Source organism: Lytechinus pictus, chromosome 7, assembly GCF_037042905.1.
Source record: "Lytechinus pictus isolate F3 Inbred chromosome 7, Lp3.0, whole genome shotgun sequence".
Lineage (NCBI taxonomy): Eukaryota > Metazoa > Echinodermata > Echinoidea > Temnopleuroida > Toxopneustidae > Lytechinus > Lytechinus pictus.
In genome coordinates, this window is record NC_087251.1 from 29,724,331 (window position 1) to 29,733,132 (window position 8,802).

General features: G+C 36.3%; 1 long non-coding RNA gene across 1 annotated transcript; it reads left to right on the plus strand.

The window, feature by feature from the left end:
* The first annotated feature begins 322 nt into the window (after nt 1–322).
* Nucleotides 323–6,052, plus strand: LOC135154753 (uncharacterized). The gene is made up of 4 exons (XR_010294163.1): nt 323–701; nt 2,995–3,134; nt 3,609–3,753; nt 4,352–6,052. It is a non-coding gene; the product is annotated as an uncharacterized LOC135154753 (long non-coding RNA).
* Nucleotides 6,053–8,802: the final 2,750 nt, after the last annotated feature.

Sequence of the window (8,802 nt, forward strand, 5' to 3'; positions counted from 1 at the left end):
ATGACGGAGCAGAAAGTAGAGATCAGCGTCACGCATGCGCATTGAGCGAGGTCAACTTTGCGTTAATTATTCATGAAATTTAATATATTCATCACGTGATTAATCTACTGCTTACTACTATTGACCAATCAGCGTTCTTCACTACAATGAGTCATCATGCATGCATCGTTTTTCAATCCGTGTATAGAATCCAGAGCCCCGGACGGACGGACCGGTCCACAGCCTGACACTTCTTAATCTTGTTTAACCTGAAGATGGGGGGGGGGGGGTGAATCGGCCGATTTTTTTATCTTCTCTTTAAAGGCCCGTTTACACCGCATCCGGCACGGCGACCGTGCACGGCACCACGGCAATCCGGCACGGCAAAAAAAATCGATCCCCACTAAATCCTATGAAACTGTTTCCACTTCAACGGTGCCGTGCCGTATTGTACAACACGGCGTAATTTGCCGGATTTGCAGATCGATCAGCAAGCCATTTTCAGAGCACGGCACACGGTTTTTTCACTTCTGGCCAATCACAGTCCAGATAAATTACGTCATTGCCCACATATTTTCTGATCAAGCGACAAATCGCCTGCGGTGATAGTCTATGGGAGTTTACGTGTTAAATGCAAAATCGCACATACACGTAGGTCTACGTGTATTACCTGCTGAAGAGAGGTGACTGAAGGAGGACTTGATCTTGCAATTCTTGGTCTGGTAAGCAACTAATTAAGAACAAGTGTCATTTCGCATACTGTAGAACCGAGCCCCAGAAAGTAGAGCACAAGAAAATAAGGCCAAATAATATAAGGCCGGCCTGGGATAGGGCCTAACGTTATGATCTAACGAAGATCTAACGTAAGTTAGCTTAGCCTGGCTTAGCCTTAGCCTAGGCTTAGACTCGGTCTAACTCTAAGTTCTAACAAGATATAGGCTCCTATCTAATTTAGATAGGCTAGATGTTTATCCTAGCCTAAGTTACTTTTAGATCTAACGTTATAGACCTAATGTTAGACTCGATAATCAATTAGACTGGCCTAACGTAATTAGGCCTAGGCCTACTAAATAAAACAAGTTAGGACTTAAAGATAAATGAAAGTAGTTGCAGGAAACACTGATTTCACGAGAAAGTGTGTAAAACCGAGCTTAATTGTCACTATATAATCGAGGATCTAGATCTGGTACAGTTACATGAACTGAACTTTGTGAAATCTTGAAATCTACGCTGAAAAATGTTCATACTGAAGATCACCAACACAGATAAGCGCACGTGGGACAGTGTACTATTAAAAATTATTGCTTTGATGAATGTCGGCCCGACGCTTGACCCAAATCCCGTGCTTATTTGCTAATTTCTCAGCAATTACACAATTTCTTCCGGAATCCTTTGCTTTGGCACATATTTTTTATTTATACAAACAGACACTTTGGTGGTCATTTCATTGGATTCTGTAGACTGTACGAACTCATTTTGAAATCGTTACCACAACTGGCATTTATCTTTAACTTAGACTTAGTAGAGTCTAACTAACAGTAACATTAGGCCTAACGTTACTAAGTTATAGTTAGATCTAACGTTAGGTAGACCTATAACTAACGTTAACAAAAGTTAGACCTGTACGTTGTTGGTCTAACGTTAGGCCTCAGTAGTCTAGAGTCTACACATAGGTCTAACGTTAGTAACACTACTACATGTAAGTTAGACCTCTTAACGAATATGATGAATTCCGGGATGAATTATTTATATTAAGATATAGACTAGCCTAGCCTAGTAGTAGTACTTTAGTTTTAGTAGTAGGGTCTATAATAGATGAGAGCTAGGCACTGAGTCGTTTTGTCAGCAGCAAGAGTGGCAGATAGGAGGGTGGCAAGGAATTAATAAGAGGGGATCTGGAGTGGTGAAACTTGGGTAGCCTGAACTGAAAGAAGTTAGACCGATTGCTCAGTTTGACCATATTTTTGTGGGACCCTCTGGTCGATCTGTTCTAGATCGAAACAAATGGTGGAAGGCTAAGGAGTAAGGCTAACTTAGTTATTTCCCACAAACTCTCTGGAAAAGACTAGGCCTACGAATAAATAATGTAAAAACCTAGACTCTAAATCCTCCCCATATGACGTCATACTTAGGCTTAGCTAATTAACGTTAGACATTGTTTTCATTGAAATATAGAGTCTAGGCCTAGTCACTAAATTTAGGCTACTATAATTTTGGAGAGAACTTGCATTAAAAAAAGTTATTGTTTCTAGTTTGTCAAAAATTGTCAGTCTGTTATTATGTAAAGGATTTTAAAATGAGCGCACTTTCCTTTATCCAGGGGCAGCTCAATCGTGGGGCGATGGGAAGGGGTTTGGGTTGGCACTGGTTTGCCCGAAATAGAAATCCCCCAGAACAAAAGTGACCCCTTTTCAATATGAAATATGTCCTTTGTGTGCTGGCATAACTTTTAAATCTGCACATTTCTGTTCCAAAAATTGATTGCTTTATTTGTGTAATTTCATTCTTTTTTCATTGGTTTATTTCTTATTTGGTTTTTTTTTTTTTTTTTTTTGGGGGGGGGGCTGAAGTGATTGGGTACGTATACTATACAGAGAAGACATAATTTGCTGACATTTTATTCAACAAACATTTCATCCCTAAAAAAACATTATATGGCTTAGCTTATAGGCTCTCATGGAGGCAAAAAATTGTGCCTCTATCTTTTTTTTTCTTAACATGACCCTATGTTTACATGTACTTTTCAAATGATAAAAAATTATTATTTCAAGCTCTTGAAGGAATTTCTAGACGATCACTTTTCTCTACAACTAAGCAAAATCATTTCAATTAGGAGAATTTCTATTTGTGCATTATAAAAATTGGACCCTGATCAGCAAGCCTGCCAGTTACAATGTAAATGTAAGAAATTGCTGATTGGGTACTGGCCTTTCACTAATCGCTTTTGCAATTCTTTAAACCTTTATTATTATTATTTGCTAACAAAATTTATATGGAATGTGTTGCATATGACAGATAACCAACATGGAGGAAGCCCTTATCCTAGAAGTGTAGGAAAATCCATTCCTGTATGACAAGAGATTGGAGCTGTTCAAGGATACAGAAGTAAAAAAATGATGTATGACATGACATTGGGCGTCAGCTTGTAATCTCAGGTTGGTATAATTTTACGTCATATTAATTTTTTTCAAACTTCACGATTTTTTCACTATCAATTTGAAGAAAAATATTGAACAATGTAAAAGAGTTATATTTGTATGTGGATGTTTGAAAGCAAATCAAAATTGTTTGCACATGTGTAAAATAGTCTGGTGTTAAAAAAAAATAACAAATTAAATGAGACACAAGAGCAAGGGTATGTAAATGCAGAAAGAGACCTTGCTTTGTGATGTGGACCAAAAAATATATACCAACCCCTCCTCACAAATACGTAATATAAATATCACGTCACTTTTACAAGCAAAAAAAATGGAGGTAAAATTCTTTACTATCAAAAGCATGTTGTCCAATTTCACATTGAAATATTTCGGGGGGGGGGTGGGTAGGGCTTGAAATGAGTCAAAAACAGAAATGAAAATTTTCAGAGGTTATAGGAATTAGATTTCGTGTTGTTTTTTCATTATTTTAAGGTGACGTAGCGAGTTGAGGGACAACTTCCTAAAAAACGACAGAAATGGAGAGGAAGAGTGGTGACGGAGCTCCCTCAAATGCAGCACGTAAATACAAGTACAGTGAGGCAATGGAATTCCTACTTTCCCACATACATAATCGAGAGTAAGATATTCAATATTTTGTTTTCTTATCCCAGGGAAGAGAGAATATGTGTATATCAATTTGAATTCATGCAAAGAAATGTATTTTATAAATATGAATTCTGATATTGTGCTTCACTTAACCCAGGTTTAGTTTCTGGGTTCTGACAGGAAACGGTCGGGCAACAGCTATGGTATTAATTTGCACTTTGTGCACTCTGCAGGGTGGATATGAGCGCTCTCATACAAACTATACAAATCATTTTGAATTATACATTGATGATTGGCTCATTCTCTCATGTTTACATTAACCCGTTTCCTGTAATTATACATCCACATTTTCATTCAATATGATTTATCATATTTGTACTTGACTACCTGTGTAAAATAGTACAGGTTAATGGGTGTTGCATTTCCTTGAGGTGAGAGCCATTTGCCTTCAGAAAATTACCCTTAAAAATATATAATATAATAAAATAAAACTAAAGATGTTTCGAATATTAATGAAGTAAAGAACAGACAAACTGTATCGACTTGGTACATGAGAGTCGATTTTTTTAGTATTCATTATTATGAGTAAAACATATGAAATAAATTTGAACATATGATTTTTCTGTCAGCAGAACAAGTTCAATCTTGGATCCTGCGTTTGATGTGGACACACCAGGAGAAGCCTGTACCAAGCAGGAAGAAACTGAGCAGGAGAATGGTGGGTGCCATCTGCCACAACGTGGGTCAGTCTTCCTCGTCATCATCCTCAGGCACGTCCGCAACATCAGTCCAGTCTTCAAGTCCCAACTTCACTTCAAATCGAGGACACAATGTTGCAGTATTTTCAAAGCACTGATAGTCATGGTGACAACATAACTGTAGATAAATTTTTCTCCAGCTTGTCCCCCATTGTCCCACACTGTAAAAGTTACCTCAATGCCAGCTCCATTGCTATAAGGTTAAATTTCGGTCGTCTGAACATTGAACATACTACTATAAGAATTAAAGTTTTTGTGTCATCTAACTCCAAGTCGATTCTTATTGATGTTATAAACATCTCACAATTTAAGAATCCAAATATGTTTCGTAGATTAAAAAAAAAGTTAACGGAAAATGCTCTAACTTGCTATGCTCCACCGCTAAAAAGAGAGCTGATATCTTATTCCCTCTGACCATGGAGCTAATAGCTCTATGCTCTGACATCACTCAATACTCTTTCGATTGTAACATAAAAGATGCAATGTCAGACATGCAGCATCACCAACAAATTAAAAGCGGTGTATATATGATTGCATCTGAATTACTTATGATAAATCCATATGAAATAAATCATTTGCAGGAAATCTACAACTTTAATGACTGATATCGTATTATAAACAACGACACCATTAAATGTGTTATTCTAATTTCCACTTGAATTTTTCACTTTGACATCTCCATAGGCAGCGGAAGCGGGGACAGGTCCCCCCCCCCCTAAATTTTTAGTTGATAACCTTTTTTTTATTTTTTGGCTTCCACCGCCAATGTACATCTCCCATTGTTACAGTTGCAAGTCAGTCTCAATTTGCAGAAATTACGATTGTGAAGGATTATGATCTTCCTCTTTTGTAGATCTGGAAAATATCGTCTGAGCATGTTCACCATTTATTAAAAATATATTTATTTCTTAAATTATACTTGAATTTAAATTCAGGATTTGTTCACAGACAAGAGAAGTTGAGCATTTTGCACATCACAGAAAGTTGGTTCATGCAAATACATGTATTAACATGATCACTAGTAATGCACTATCAAATATCAACACATGAAACCAGTTACTGTGAAAATAAAAATGATGGGTACTGGACGGAACGTTTCTGGACTAATGTTTTATTTTGGAAACAGAGATCTAGGATTGTTTGAAATATGACAAAATGTTAGAAACAAAATTTCATCTCTAAACAGAATGGCAATGACACTCCTGTTGCCTGTTTCATAGAGAGGTACAACTATCATAACTTTGTCTTTAATATGGCGCAACATCCAATTATAATTGTGGTTTACATGGTAGTTGCCATAATGTTAAAGTACTTTTGAAATTGGCCCCTGGACATGAAGAATACTGACAAAAGAAAGTTGATTGTGAAATAAAAAAGAATACATTCATCTTCAAGAAATTTTTTGACGCCCCATGCATTTTTTGTTGTTTATATATCTCGTATTATTTTTTTCTGTAATAAATTAATGAGCATCACTTTTTTTTCAACAACAAATATAATGTAGATTGCTGAAGAACCTAAAATATATTTGGAGCTGAACTAAACTCAAAATAAAGATGTCGACAAAATGAAGTCCAGTGTTGCTCTTATTTATTGGGCCAGACCTCACTTGGCATTGCTTTTAAAAAACAAGTCCACCCCAACAAAAAAGTTGATTTGAATAAAAGAGAAATATCCAACAAGCATAACACTGAAAATATCATCAAATTCAGATGTAAAATAAGAAAGTTATGACATTTTAAAGTTTCGCTTAATTTTCACAAAACAGTTATATACACATCCTGATCGGTATGCAAATGAGGAGACTGATAACGTCATTCGCTCACTATTTATTTTGTATTTTATTTATATGAAATATGAAATGTAATTTTCTTCTCATTGTCAAGAGAAACAACAATTAATTCCTCCCTGAACATGTAGAATTAGCATTGGTTTAGTCAAGTTGGTCATTATTGTCAAATAAATGAAATATTGTATTTTTCAAACAATAAAAAAAAAAATAGTAAGGGACATCAACTGTCTCATTTACATATCACTGAGGTGTGCATATCACTCTTTTGTGAAAATAAGCGAAACTTTAAAATGTCATAACTTTTTTATATCCGATTCTGCATGAATCATGCTAGTTTGACTTTTTTCTATTTATTCAAATTAACAGTTTTCTTGGGTGGATTTGACCTTTAAACAAATAATATACCGTATTCAAATATGTTCAGAAATAATTTCGTATAACCAATTTAACTAATAGAAACAGAGAGAATAGAAGAATCAAGAAAAGTGGAAGAACTAAGGGTGAAAGGTGAACCAATGAGCACGAGGTCATGAATGAAGAAGAATGTTCTGAATATAAATGAGAAGACAATAGAAACATGTGGAGTTGTAATGGCATTAGAATCTGATATATAAACTAAGGAGTAAGGAATGAGATAAACTAAGGAATGAGATGAACAGGTGACAATGGCATAGAAATGGGAAGTGAAGTATGGAAAGCAAAGTGTAAAATAAAAAGATTAATCATGACAAAATTCAATTACATTTAAAAAGAACGATCAATTCCCGTATAGATATGAGTGAATAACAAAGAATATTTGTGTCTGTCCAATGAGCAGTCCGTCAGATTGATGCTTCTTGGTGGAATTCAAGACAAGATTAATTTATACATGGGACATAGATACACGAAAATCCTTAAAAATTACTTCTTGCCACGCCTGAAGCAGGCTTCTTTGCCTTGGGTTTTCATGGGTACATTGGACGGTTTTTGCCTGCTGGACGGGATCCGTGCACGGCTTTATTGCCGTGCCGTGGGGCAGTGGAAACTGGAAAACAGCACGGCGTGCCGTATGCCGTGCCGGAATGCCGTGCACGGTCGCCGTGCCGGATGCGGTGTAAACGGGCCTTTACATCGGTGTATAAAATGAAAGGGGAAGATATTTACGACCGGGATTTACGAACTAGTTTATTTCACAATAAGTTAACAATACGCCAATATAAATAATGATGTATTTTAGTTTGAACATTTCACTTTAATACTGGTTTTGTAATTTGGTTCTTTCATTTAAAAAAAATTACGACCTTTCTCGATCTGCTGTTCTCCAGATCAGAATCACTAGATGCATGTTTCACATCGCAGTGTAATTAGAACCTATCAATTTTCTGTAATAGTGTTGTTTTTTACGCCAAGCTAGCCTTTCCAATTATATTGATAATGATCATTTAATTCTATTTTGCAGGGGGTGGGTAATCTAATTTCTTTGTGTTCACTCTTTAAGAGTACAGATAAGTGACATGTTATTACCAAACCTCATCAATTTCAGGCAGGGTGGATCTAGGATTTTTCCAAAGGGGGGGGGGGCACATTTTCCCAAGGAAAAATTTGACGAGCAAAAAAAAAAAGGGGGGGGGGGGTCTTCACTTTCAAAAGGGGGACACACTTCTGTTTTAACAGCATTTTACATTACAATTTTTAATTGAGCCTCTCAAGGGGGGGGGGGGGTGCACTGGTCGGCTTTGCCCCCCCCCCCCCCACTCTTTATGAATTGTTTCTCCCTCATTTATTCCAGCCTCCTCTCAAAATAAATCAAGAATAAAATGGCCCTTTATGGTTGCTCCCTGTTGGTAATTTGTCAATTGGCTTTGTCCACTCTCTTGTGCACCCTGGCCTATGCCCCTTCACATTATTATTATACATTATCTATTCTTTTAATCTCTCTTCAGCTCTCTCTTTGCCATATCGCACTGTTATTATTCAACCACACACACAACTCTTTCTCTTATATTTTCCACCTCTCATCTCTTCTTGCAATTCATTAAAAAGGGTCAACAGCAAACTTGAAATCACCCATGTATCTTTCCCATTAAAAAAAAATATATTTTTAGAAATTCTCTGTCACATCTACATAACAGCCATGGATCAAAATTCTTTAAGGGGGGGGGGGGTGGGGCTTTTGCCCTCCCCCTTTAACATCCTGGTTTTCAAAAGGATTATTATTTATTTTATTTTCAAATTTATTCATTTTTATATCTTTATATATTTGTTATGTTTTATGTTTTTAATGGGGGGTGATTTTTACAGGGAAAACCCGCAACTACCACCCCCTCCAACCTAGATCCATGGCTGCACAATGTAGGTCTCATTACTCTTAACTTTAACTTTATGCTGCTTGTTCACTTTTGCTCGTCCATTAATTCTACTAGTACTTCCAGTCTCTCCTCAAATAACTTGATTCACCTAAACTCTCGGCTAAAAAGAATCATAGACGACTTGTTAATTTAGTGACAATGACAAAATTATTATTTTAATTCATTTATTCCAAATACATAAA